Below are 14338 nucleotides of genomic sequence, written 5' to 3'. Positions count from 1 at the left end.
GGTGGCGTCTGTGTTTTGTATTATCCTTTTTTCTTCTTAATGCAATGATACACAACTCTCCTGCGTATTCAAGAAAAAACAAATTATTTTTCTGTATTTATCCGTTCTTTGTATTATTACAAGTGGTAGGAGATACAATGGCAATGCTTTTTATTTGTGTTAGCCCCTAGATATCTGTTTGGGAGCAACCTATCAATTCGACATTCAACATTGTTTTTACTTATTAGCTCTTTTGCATATATTGCCATTATTTCTATCTTGTACTGACTTGCCTAGTTTTGGGCTAGATTGCTGGGCAACCTTTTCTTTTTGTATAAATATAGAGCCCTGATTAGTTGTCTGCATTATCCTATATCCAACCTTATGTAGTGTAGATGTTCATGTTTGGTTGCCTGTAGAGGCTCTTCTAGAGGCTCTTGTGCAGGCTTATGTAGCATTAGCTAGTACGCCGGATTTGATCATATTAGTCAATGCAGATTTGCATAAGTCGATGGGAAATACAAAAATAAAATATTCCCACTTCCGTACCTCTACTAGATGAAAGGCTAGTAGCTCTGTTGGCAACCGAGCTCCCTGCATAGGTGAGCACAATGTTTTCAAGTCCTCTAGTCGAACCTAGTCGCCATGGGACCGACTAGGCGACTAATCGCGATTACTCGTCGATCAGGCTGATTAGTCTAGCAGAGTGGATTGCTTCTCTTTCCTTTGGAACCAGAGAATAGCAGAGGGACATCAGTACAACACAACAAGCAACTTAGCAGTCTAGCAGAGAGCCAGAGAGGCTGTAGAGTGAGGGATGGGGGAGGAGGGAGCAATTAGCTCACTCACACCCACACTCACAACTCATAGCTAGAGGTAGAAGAGTTGAGAACAGAACACACACACACAACACAAACACAAGTTTGCTAGTGTAGAAACCAAAGGCGCCCAAGTGGCTTCATGAGGATGTCTGCGAGTTGTCTGTCGGTCTTGATGAACTCTAGGATGAGTTGTCCTCCATCGATGCAATCACGAAGGAAGCGATACTTGATGTCGATATGTTTGCTCTGGTTGTCGAGGACAGGGTTCTTGGCAAAGGCAATGGTGGAGAGTTAGCGGGCGAGCTTCTTCTTTGATGAGCTCGCCTAGCAGCCGGCGTAGCCACATCCCTTGGCATGCCGCCGTGGCCGCTACGATGTACTTAGCCTCGCAGTGCCACCACCTTCTGCTTCTGCGATTGCCACACGATAGGGGACGAGCCGAGGAAGACGAGCATGCCAGAGGTGTTCTTCCACCCATCAATGTCGCTCGCCATGTCCGTGTCGCTGAAGCCTTTCAGTCGCAGCTCTGCTCCGCCGGTCTTGGGGAAGACCATGCCTTGATCGGTCGTTCCCCTTGATGTAGCGTAGCAGGCGCTTCACCATGGCCCAATTATCCTCCCGAGGATCCTCCATGAACTTCTCACTTACTTGACGGTGAATGAGATGTTCGGCCATGTCAGTTAGGTAGCGCAGCCCACCGACGATGCTTTGGTAGAGCGTGGCATCCACCTTCGCCGCGGTGCTGGCCTTCGTCAGCTTTAGGCTCTCCATCGACATCATGCACGGCCTGCAATCTACCATGTTGCTTCGCTCTAGTAGCTTCGCTGTGTACGCACGCTGACATAGGGTGGTGGAGTCCTTACCTTGCTTCACCTCGATGCCGAGGTAGTAGGAGATCAAGCCGAGATCGCTCATGCGGAAACGAGCCACCATCTCATGCTTGAAGTCATCGATGTCTTCTCACGCTCCGGTGATGATCAAGTCATTCACGTACATGCCGACGATGAGTTGCTCCTTCTCCTGTCGTTGCATGTAGAGAGCGTGCTTGGTGGCGCACTTGGCGAGGCCAAGCTCACTGCTTCGTGTTCCAGGCCCACGGAGCCTGCCGCAACCCGACTCGTATTGGTCCTTGTGTTGCCGCAACACCTTGTGCAACTGCCCTTTAGCGACGAACCCTGGAGCCTGCTTGATGAAGACCACCTCTGAGAGCTTGCCGTTGAGGAAAACAGACTTCATGTCAATGTAATGGACACGCCAGTCCTTTGCCATCACCAGCGCCAGTAGGAGCAAGACGGATTCCATTCGCGCCACCGACGCGAAGACTTCCTCAAAGTCGATCTCCTCCCGCGGGACTGCAGCCCTTGGCGACGAGTCATGCCTTGTGCCTGGCAATGGTGCTGTGCTTGTTGCGCTTGACCTTGAAGACCCATTTGAGTCCAATCGGCCAGCACCCGATCGGCAGATCGACGAGCTCCCACGTCCCATTGTCCTTGACCCCCTTCATCTCCTCGAGCTTGGCCCGCCGCCAGTGCTGATCGTGCTTAGCGTCAACGAACGTGGGCGGCTCCTCAGCGCTCATGAGCAGAAGTTCCTCGTCGTCAAGCACTCTTGCCGCACCTGGGATCGCAGCGTTGCCGACAAGGTTCTCCATGGTGCGGAAGCGCACCTCCTCACTTTGGTGGTGCGCGTCAATGTGGGCGTTCACGTTGCTTGGTAGAGTCGCGAACTCGGCCAGGATTGGCGTATGAGTCCTCTGTCGGAGCAGGCGGTGCTGGTGGTGTTCTACCAGGAGCACAGGGTAGTGGTGGTGTCTGCGCTATTGCTGGAGGGGTCTGCTCGCCCTGCACCCACCATGGGTGGGCTCGCAGACCCTTCTGGAGCCGCCGCTGCCACTAGACTTCTTGCATCCGCAGCCGGCTACTCTTGTCCACCGCCGTGGATGATAGGGTGCTTGATGATAAAGGTGTCGCTCACTTCGTCGGCTTCCCCCGTGCCCGGATATCCCCAGTTCCAGGGTCGCCTTCTTGTCGAACACGACCTCGCATGAGATCATCCACTTTGCCACCGTGCGGGTCGAACAACTGATACGCCTTGCTGGCGGCCTTAAACCCTAGGAGCACCATTGGCTTGCACCTATCCTCCGTCTTGGACAGGTGCGACTTCGTTGCCTTGACGTGGCCGACGCACCCAAACGTCCTCAGGAAAGAGATGTCAGGTTTCCTCGTTCGTCCGCGCGCGATTGAGGATGAACACTGATGTGGACACTGCCTTGCCCAGAACACCACCATGCCGACGTTGGTCTGATTCCGCCGCTTCCACGACTCCGTTCTGCTGCGGCGAGTAGTGTGCAGTGAGGTGGTGTGCCACGCCGCTATCGGAGCAATACTTCGAGAACTCCACCAAAGTGAATTCACCTCCTCGATCTGTCCTTAGCACCCGCAGCTTCTTCCACGACTCTGCCTCAGCCCAAGCCTGGAAGCCTTTGATCGCCGCCGCCGCCTCATCCTTGCTTGCTAGGAGCTGTAGCCACATGAAGCGGCTGCAGTTGTCGACTAGCAGCAAGGAGTATCGCCGCCCTTCGTGTGTCGCCTGGAATGATTGGCCCACAAAGGTCGCCGTGGACGAGATCTAGCATGTCCCCCGCGCGGTACTTGGCCGCCTTGGGAAAAAGCACCCTCCTCTGTCGCTAGGCAGCTGGCACACAGCTCGCCGGCGTGCTTGATGTGAGGAAGCACGCGCAACACTTCCCCTTCCCCCCCCAAGCGCGTCGAAGCTAAGATGCTCGAAGCAGGCATGCCACAGCCATGGCTCCGCGCTGTGCCGCACTGCCAAACACACCGGCTGCACAATCTTCAAATCAAGCGTGTACAGACGATTTTCAATGGCCCATAGAAGAACGATTGTCGAGAGATGTGAGGGGATGATGTAGGAGACGCAGCCACACCCACTCGCCCGATTGAAAGATGACCCCACGGTGGTGTTTTCTTATTGCGACTTGTGGTATTGTTGAGTCTTCTCTAGCCGCTCTCTAATCTCCACCGAGAATTCATTGGGTTCCCTGAGTGGCTGATCTACCGTTGGCAACGAGCGTCGCTCGGCTCATAAGAATGGAGTGTTGGTGGATCGCAGCCATACACAACACGGAATGGATGTCCCCAACGAATCTTGAAAAGAGGAGGTATAACAGAACTCTGCCCATGGAAGGCACTGCAGCCAACGTCGGGGGTGATCACAGGTGATCCAACGGAGATACATGTCAATAATATTGTTGGTTGCCTCAGATTGACTGTTCGACTGCGGATGGGAAGCCGTCGACATATTAAGCTGCTCACCTGCTAGAGAAAGCAATTCGCTCCAGACGGTCGCGATCACGCTAGAAGTTGTTGGTGAACACCGGGTTAGGGTTGGGATCACTGACAATTGAAAATGGAATGCCATGAAGTAGCACAATCTCTCCAAAGAACATGCGCATAGCTATGGTAGCCGTGTATGGATGTCCTATGGCAATGAAGTGCACAAACAAGGAAAAGCGGTCGACCATTGAGAGGATGACTGATTTTCTATTAATCCACAGCAAACCTTCAACAAAGTCCATTGCGATGTCACTCCAAATCATGGAAGGAACCTCAAGCGGTTGGAGTAATCCGGCTGACAAGTAATGCAGGCGTTAACATAAGAACGAACCAGGGCGCGATCGCTGGGGATGTAGAAGTCAGCCCAGGACCATGTGGAGTGTCTTCTGAATGCCTTCATGTCCAGTCTCATGCGCACTGGTAATGACTTGTCTGTGCCCATGGTGAAGCCGGAATGAAAAGGGTGAAGATATTGCGTGACAGGTCGGCAAGTTATCAGAATCATGCCTGGACTAAGCGTCAGCCACCACATTAATGTAATAAGTACAGGCGGCAATGCCGAACAGCCTTAACAAGGCCAGTGAGCTGCATGGCGAGTAGTCAATCGACTCGTTATCGCGGAGATTGCCTCAGTACGTTCCATCCTTGGTTTTTGGCCACTCACCTTCCGTGCGCGATTAGAGCTGACATGCATCGTCTTGTTCACATGCTTGCTTCACCACATGCAGTGTCAATAATTATGATTCTAAATAGGTATACTAAGAAAATATATTCCATGGTGAATCTAATGATCCTTATTTCATTATTCAATATAATAAATATTTGTACAGTTTTTTCCCAAAAATATTTGGTCAAACTAAAGATTGGTTGACATAGCACCGTAGCTAGAAGTGTACTCTTTTTTAGACTTAGTGAGTACTCCCTCTATCCCAAAATAAGATGCAATTCTAGAATAGTGCTCAGTCAAACTATCTTAAGATGCACTAAATTTATCTACAAAGATATTAATATTTATCATACTAAATAAGTACCATTAGATTTTCATGTAATATATTTTTTATAATATATTTATTTGGAGTCCTAAATGTTTGGTGCTATTTTCCATAAACGTAGTCAAATTGAAGTTAGTTTGACTCTGACTAAACCCTAGAATTGCATACTTTCTAGGACAGAGGTAGTATTATTTACATGTCACATTACTCTCCATGACTTGTCACATTACTCTCCATGACTTAGTCAGTAGATATTTGATTAGCTCTCCAACAAGCAACGAAGCTATTTATCATCAATTAACAAGCAATGTTTACACTATTAAAAAAAGTAATCTTTCCTGCTTTTTACATGTTACTTCGCTTATTGAATGGAAAAAGCTTAGGTATGTTTCACCAATTTATATTTATATTGGTCTCTTGCCCGAGGAACTAACTGTTATATACTACTACTCCCTCCATTCCAAATTATAAATCTTTCTGGCTTTTCTAATTACATAGCTTTTACTATTGTATTTAGAAAAGCCAGAACGAATTATAATTTCGAAGAATGGAGGGAGTATAAACAAAAGGTAAACAAAATGATGAGAACTATTTTATTATTTTTTGTTTGTACAAATCCCACCTAATTGCATGTGCATAGGAAACGACTTTAGTGGCCGTTATTCACAGTTATAATCAATTTGTTTTCACTATATATAAACCATTGGCTTGTTATGATTCTCATCAATCTATTACAACTATTTGTGTATACTAATGACAGGCTTATGTTGAACTAATTTTGCTCTTTTTGTTGAAACTATTGATGTCTTTTGACAGGTGGATGGGGCTTATGCCTTAGGTTGCCTTAGTTGAAGCTTGAAGCCTCATAACCGATGGCATTTTGCTACAGAAAAAAGGTTGTACAAGTAGACAGGAGCCAAGCATTTGAAATCAAACTTGCCATATTTTTTGGCTGGATGAGAACACAGGCAAGCTTACGTATGCAGTTTCTCAGTACCGATTTAGGCAGAGCAAGCTTACGTACGCAGTTTCTCAGTACCGATTTAGGCAGAAGTTTGCCGTGTGCTGCTTTACGTGAAAAAGTAGCGTTGTACTTGAATTTGTCATGGTGCAATTACAGCTGTTGTAATTAATATTTCTTTGGTAATCTGTAGCAACAACTAAATATCGATATGGATTTTGCATTTTCTTAGCTCTACAGCTTACCCCAGCTTCACATATCCTGAAATAATGTTTGCTAATGTTTTAGATACTCAACAAATAGATATGTTTTCACACGTCGAGTGAGTTCAAAGTTCATGCAACCGCAAGGTCACAGTAATTTCTCCTCCGCCCTGCAGTTCGGCACCCTCTTGTAGTGATGAACCGGATTGATACAGACGGATATCAATGATTCTATATTTTATCCTACATTTCTCTCAGATCTTAGAATTAGATATGAGCCATGTAGGATACATTGGATATTGACATCTATCCTATATACACATCAGAAATTTGATTTTGAGTATTCGGATGCTGTTCGGATTTAGATATATAGGGTTTTGATCCTTTCTGAAGTATTTGTTTCGTTTTCATCCCTATTGTCTCGGAAGTGCTGCTTCTGTGGCACCCTGCTTCCTAGAGAAGTAGGGCTGCTTGGTTGGCGAAGTGGCTTTGCCTTGCTTCATCGGCACAAACCACGATGAGCTTGCTTGCTCGGGCTAGCCGATTCCTCTCACAGGAGCGAGGCAAATCTTGCCCGCACAATCATCCTCGTTCGGCAAGGCGTAGCGGTGCCCGTCAAAGGAACCAAGCAGGCAAGATTTGCCTGGCTAGACCTGACCGTGATCTGATGGCCTGACTTCCTAGCACAAAGGCCCCCGTTCGCTTCTCTTATAATCTGTACTTTTCAGTTTATTTTTTAGTCGAAACAGTGTTTTTCTCTCATAATAAATCAGTCGGAACAGTATTTCGACTTGTTTTTTCAGCGAAGCAAACGTGGACCAAAATTAGGCTAAACAAATAGATTTACACTATCGCAAACAAGTACTCCCACCATTTTAAATTATGTGACATTTTTTTACTTTTCTAGATACATAATTTTTGCTATGTGTTATATATACACACACTATGTCTAGGTATATTATAAAAGTAATGTATCTAGAAAAAGTCATAACGTCTTATAACTTGCTTTGTTCAAAAAAGAATGTAAAGCTAAAGTACATTAAGTGTCACTAACGGTATATAAAAAATATTAATATTTATGATGTTAAATAAGTATTATTGAATTTGTTATGAGATATATTTTTATAATATAATTATTTGGTGTTATATATTACATTCTTTTATAGATGAAAGGAGTATACTATATCCGGTTCATTAATGTTTTCTGGTCCAGGATAGGTCAGGCTCGAACGTGAACCAGCTGCCTGTACTCTCAGCTATTATGGAGCCAGCCACAGGCTTGACGTAAACAAGTGTGGTTTTGGTATCTCCGGAGTCAGGTCGGTGGGTGCCTTTGCACCACGTCAAGCATGCAAGGTCCAAATGCTATTTCAGGTAGATAATTGAGTTCAGGTTGGATGCCGATGTTGTGGCAGGACACAGGCAATCAATTAGGCACGGGTGAACTATAATGAAATTGTATCATCTTTTGATCCAGGTTTTATAGATCAGTTTAGATGGATTGGATTGGGGGATTTGCTTGGTTCTAAGGATAATCACTACCAAAATGATGGATTTCTCCAAGTGTTTTTAAACAGTAGTAAAACACTTATCATTAGTCATAGCACATGAAAATCTCACTATGAGGCATTTAGTAGGAAAAAATTATACTAAAATTTGAATGCTAAAACACTAAGAGAAACCTACCTCACTAGGAGAGGTCTAAAATTATGGTTGTGAATCTAGGTCACCATCATCCAAATATCCTCCCATTGACTGAGACGGTCCCTGTTCTCTAATCAGGTTCATCTAGATTGAGGCTTTGATCTTTCTTGCTCGCTTGCTACGCTAGAATGGTGAGGTTGTTCATGGTTTTGGCCTCTCAACGCTTGAGGTAGGCTCCACAGTGGTTGTCTTAGAACCTGTGCATAGGGTTGAAAAGGGATGGGTAATGCCACCCCGAAAACTGATGCTCGCGTCGTGGATCTAGCCCCCAATGCTGCTGCTACCCTCTAGCTCCTCCCCGCGGCTTGCCGGCGTCGGAGCCAGATGCCGGAAGTACGCGCAGCGATGAGGATGGCGGTAGCGAGGCCTTCTTGTCTCCTCTCTCTGCGGTGTTCTTGTAATGGCAGTTGCCGCAAAGCCGTGCTTCAACGACAAAGCTTGCGGTGTTGGTCTTTCCTAGGCTAGCCATGGCTGGATCTACTCCACGGCTGGCCAGATAAGACGTTGACGAGAGTCTAACAAAGGGGTATTTTAAGTCCTCGAAAAAGAGGAAGATGACCGACGAACCTCCCAACGGATCCTAGGGATCGCTCGGGGGATCGAGGGCTATACCCATTGGGTATGCTCGCGTGCACCCTTTGGAAGTAGTCAGGGCGAGCCCGAGCACCCCTGTTGCCACCGCTAAGGCTCAAGGGCTCGTCCACGGCCCTGGGCTGACGAGCGATGGTGGCCTGAGCCTAACCTCCACCTAGCGCGCCCGGACCAGCACCTAGGCGGTAACCGACGTCCTGAGCCATCGGCTAGGATCTAGCTCAGGAACCCATCAGGCGTCCAAGACTTGACGTGTATGGAGATGCTACATAGTCTGTCTGTTCAACGGACACGAGGCCCTATGGGTGACTCTCGGCAGAGTCATGCAATGGGCATGACACATCAGGACAAGTGACTCCACCAACTCTAGGGACAAAGGGCTCTAGGGCCCACTCGTCAGCCTCTCCAAGCGAGGGCTCCTTGCACTCCAAGGAAGCCTTGAGAAGGCTCACCCATGGTAGGCCGTGTCACAGCAGGCAGCCCTTGGCAGTCAAGTGCTAGAACGAAGGTAGTAGCATCAAAGGGCAGTTGTGGCACTGCCGGCTCCCCCTATAGAGTTCCTTTTGAAAGCTATAAGTTCTGTACTTCTAGATACAGACTAGAGTAGGATTGGAACAAGGACTCATGGAAGATCGAGATCCAAATTGCTAATTGCTTGATTCATTTACCTATGCTATGCCTGCAAGTGCTAAGTCTATTGATCACATTTACCGTTCTTGTATAAAATGCTTTTATGCAAAATCAATTGTATTCCTTGCTAATATCCAAATGCATATTCCTTATTTAGGCCTTGTATGGTTGACCTATGGCTTTTGGAAAAGCTGGTGTGAGCTGTGAGCTCTGGGCTGTGAAAAAACTATTGTGGAAAAGTAGCTGTGGGAAAAGCAGAAGACCGTTTAGTGGAATAGTTGTGGCTTTTAGAAAACACCTATGGGGGGACCCCACATGTCATTCATGTCCACCCCACTCAACTCACTCCAACTCTCACTAACGAGTGGACCCGCTCGTCATCTTCGTCCTTGTTCCTCTAGTGTCTATGGTCGGGATCGGCCGGCTCGATTCCATCAGCCGTGGTCGGTAGCCAGCAGCGAGAGATAGCACTGAGGCTTGCCCCAGCCTACATGCACCTATAGAGGGGCAAACCATGGGCGGAGGCACCCCAGCAATGAGCACTAGCACCTCGGAGCTATGCATCCATGGCATAGAACAAGAGGGAGAGAGAAAAGATAGCGCTCAGCTTCCGGCTATGTGGCCCGAGGCCTCTGGCTGCGTGCCCGAGTAGACCAAGTTACGGCGGACCACCCGCATGCCCTCGTGGCCTCTAGTTGCGCCCCCCCCCTCGAGCAGAGAAGGTTATCATCGAAGCAGAGCAAATCCATATCAGGGCAGGGGCTCACCTATAGGAGGGCGACGGTGACAAGATCCTAACATATGGGTATGTTAAATCTCGGGATCAAAGGTTTCCCACCGATGGACCCCCCCGACCAACCCTTCCAGGATCGCTCGGGGGCTCGAGGGCTATACCCATTGGGTACGCTTGCACGCACTCTCAGACCAAGGAATTAGGCCGAGTGTGAGCACACCGCCGCCTCTATGCCCCCGAGCCTTAGGCTCCCAATTGACGAGAAGCTAGAACCCGATCCTTGGCTCTTGCTTGACCTACGACACCAGCTAAGGCCTGGGCACAAGAGGACACACCCTAAGCCACCAAGGCTCAGGGGCTCCCTGATGCTACCCCTTGGGCGTGGCTCTATCAACCGCGCCCCCGATAGGGTCACACATGGGGCATGACACAAGAAGACAAACTCCTCCTCGGCCTCCAGGGGCTCGGGAGATTCTGACCCCATGCTCAGCCCCTCAAGCTGTCCTCATTCGCCACCAAGAAGACTCCATAAGGCGCACTTGGGGAGGCCAGTCCAAGCCAACACAGCCTGACACTCAGCGTGTCAGAACAGGCCAGCCAAACGATGCCTAGGGCTTCTTTGGCTCCACGACATCGCCACCGTCCATAGAGCACCACTACAAGACCCTCCTGGACTCCAACGCTTGTAGACCATAGGCTCAACCCCCAAAGGGCCATGTACCCAACCTAGCTCATTATATAAGGGATAGGTCAGATCCTAGAGGAGGAGGATGATCCGAAATAGATCATTCCATTCCTCACTGATCCGCTCCTACTCGGCACCGAGAGCAGAGCAACCTAGAGAGGGCATCGAGAGCTCATCCACCGTACCCGTTGTCTTCCTCCTCTCTGACCCACAACAGCTGGTGTGCTAGGTAGGGGGTAGCATCAAGTACAATTCAGGCTCTACAGTGCTGGAGCCACCCACCTCATCGCTGGAGTAAGCAGCACCACCCCACACGGCGACGTTCGCTTCCCCGGTGAGTTCTCTATCACGGCTGATGCCTTTGCTCTGGGCTAGGTCCTTAACTTTGGGAGCCTGGCCTATGTCACCAACTGCCATGATGAGCTTCGTCCACTCAATGGGGCTGCATCAGTGGGCACCAAGTTTCTAGCACCGTCCCTCCACCGGGCCTCCTAGGAGCAGATCTCAAGGTTTTGGCCTGACAGATCTGGTGTGGCTTGGGCTCAAACCCCATCGTGTCTCACCGCTACCAGATGTTCTACATGCTAGCCATAATCCACCACCAATTCGCCACCGGCGAGGTGCTCCCAACGCCTGACCGCTTCTAGTACTACCTCCCGGACCTGCCTTTTGGGATCCAAAATGCGGTGGTTTTCTTCCAGCTAGAGCTGGAGCACCTCATCATCCACGAGGCGCCTCGAAGCACCATCCTCTCCTGCACGGTGGGGACTAACGTCCCCTCACTGCGCACCTTCCTCAAGATCCTCTCGGGGAATGGCCCAGAGTCCAACTCCAACGACATTAACTGCTATGCCCTGCCACGTATGTGCTACCGCATTGATGGTGAGGACCCTGCTCACACCACCAGACCAGAGTCCCCATAGCCGCATGAACTACCTTAAGGAGAAGGTGGATTGCCTGTGAGCTTAGCAGGTGGATCTACAAGCCATCGAGGCTGAGCTTGAGCGCCAAGAGCAGGACGTTGCATGACAAGCCACGCAGCCTCTCGACAACGACGATGACACCCACACGGGGGCTCCTAGCGCCCTGCGCTTTTCCTGAGTAGCCTACAACATGGCAGCTACCGCCTGCCAGCAGGAGGACATCTCCAAAATGCTGGACCCGAAGACCAACAAGTGGCTGCACAAGGCAAGGTGACTCCTTCACGTAGTCCTCGAGTAGCATGCCGAGAGCTCGGCCTCCTAGCATCGCGCCGTGCTGTCCCGACCATCCCAGTCGGTGACCACTATTGATGGGGGCAACTCCAACACACACACCCTTTTAGTAGGTAGAAGCGGTAGTGACTCCTTTGGTAGCAGCTCCAACCATCCGCGGGCTAGGGGCGCCAAGCCCCGACAGGAGCAAAGGCATGAACCTTCCCCTCGGTGTCCCCCACGCATGACCAAATCAGCGAGGACCATGACGCCCATGACACCATTGAGGCCTGACGCCACGCTCAAGCACAGTCTCATACTCCTAAGTGATGAGGTGGAGGCGCCGCTCTGGATCACTTTGCCCCCTAGCGTTCGGGGCAGCGATCCAAGCCGTCCCCTACCCTAGGCGATTCCGGCCGCCGACGCACATCTCCAAGTATGACAGTGAGACCAACCCAGACCATTGGCTAGAGGACTACCACCTCACCATGAGGGCCGGGGGGGGGGGTCGGATGACGAGTTCGCTGTCCAATACCTCCCTCTGCTCCTATCAAGCTCAACAAGAGAATGGCTTGAGCACCTCGAGCCCGACAACATCTGTTGTTGGGTGATCTCTGTTCCATCTTCATCGGTACTGATGGCGGTGGTTGACTCACATAATTAACCGCCAACTATCACATAAAATGAACCAATATGGACACCAAACTTAGAATTAGGGCTTATAACTAACAAGTTCCATGAGTTTTGGTGTTTACATGTTTTTGAAGGGAACATGCTTGAATAACAAGGACAACACGCCTAAAATGCGCAATAAGACAAGGCGTAACATCACCCGTCATGAGCCCAAGGGGAGAAGGCTGACTTACCAGGCAAATCAAGGCTTAGATAGGTGGAGAAAAAAAAGCCCAAAACCCAAAGCAAACATGCTCCAAATAACGCCAAACTTTGTAGGAGTGGCCCATGCAGTCCTAGAGGCCTACACAATGAAGATTGGGCCAAAATGACACCTCTAGGGTTCAGCTGCATCACTGGTGTGCCCACACCCCTACTGGCGTGTCTCGAGCCCATCTTTGGTGTGCTACCTCTTACTGCCTCTCCAAACATCAGTTGCTTGTGCATCATGGAACACTTGGTGTAGAGGATGGCAGTTTCTCAAGATAGGAAGGGATGCAAAGAAGCACAAACTCCACTCCATCTCCACCATTGATCTTATGATGGTTTGATCCAAGGGCCATGGTAAAGATGCACATGGATTGCTGACATGGCGCATTTAGTGGCCTCCATTCCTCCTCTCAAACTATAAATACCCCCTCACTCCCTCTCATACAAGACAACACACAAGAGCAAGAGCACTCCACCTTTGAGTTTCATTGTAAGGGCTTAGGCCCTAGATAGCTAGTAGAGTAGTAAGGGAGAGATGTGAGGGAGAGCTCAGGGAAGCGCCAGACTTGTCGGTGTCTCCCCAACTTGTACCTCAACGAGCATCTTTACCTCGCTAAGTGAGTGTTCATGTTTTCTGTAGTATAAAGTCTTTTCGAGTAGTTAAGCTTTACTATTACTTGTTTAGGGGATCATCATCCGTCCCATGGCGGATGCTCAAGTAGATGACGGAACAAGTGAAATTCCTTGAAAACTTCCTAGAAAGCTACACTTCTGCCATCATGAGAAATAGAACCCTTTAGGCGAAAGTCATGGTGAGCATTGAGGAGTCCTCATCAGTCGAATCTGAACCCGTAGCATCCTTAGATTCAATTTATGTGCCCTCACCCGAACCACGAACACCGAAGAAAACACTAATCCATCCTTTGAAGTTCCCTATCAAATTCGAGGATTATGGCAATACCTCAAAACACTTCTGGCACAATCATCATGAGGAAGCTTCCCCCAAGGCCGAACCATCAAAGGAATGGCTAATGGAAGTGAAACGTTCTTCCAAAGCAATTCGAATTCTTTCACCTTGCACGACCATTCCTTGTTCATTTAGGGGAACTGTCATACGAACCCTACACAACCCCACGATCGAGACTAATATCATGTCTAAATTCCTTGCAGAAACTGATGAGGACATGACACCCATGCATATGACCATGTTTGGCACATGGTATGAAGGGGTAGGAGGCCAGCAAGGGTGTCCAAGTCAAGAAGGAGGCCCGAGGCTAATTCAGTTCGAGTCCCCGAGGTGGAGGCCCAAAACAACTCAAGTTCGAGTCTGCCTTGGCCTCCAGGACCAGTCTGCCTTAAACTAATCACCTAGGACGCATCTGGACTCCGTTTTCGACGATCCACATATGGTTGGAAAGCTAATTTGATAAGGAAGTCAATCCAAGTGGTTTCACATCAAAAGACCTTTAGAATCAACAGGAATCTTCAAAACAAGTCAGCATCCAGAATCTGCCAGGGTGCTGCGACACCGTCTTTTGGTCCATTGGACCGTGTATCGTGTTTGGGCCCATTAGGGGGCGCGTCCAGGGGGGTGATGCCCAAGACTCTATA

The sequence above is a fragment of the Miscanthus floridulus genome, chromosome 7 (assembly GCF_019320115.1).
Source record: "Miscanthus floridulus cultivar M001 chromosome 7, ASM1932011v1, whole genome shotgun sequence".
Lineage (NCBI taxonomy): Eukaryota > Viridiplantae > Streptophyta > Magnoliopsida > Poales > Poaceae > Miscanthus > Miscanthus floridulus.
Note: the sequence above shows the minus strand (reverse complement) of the source record.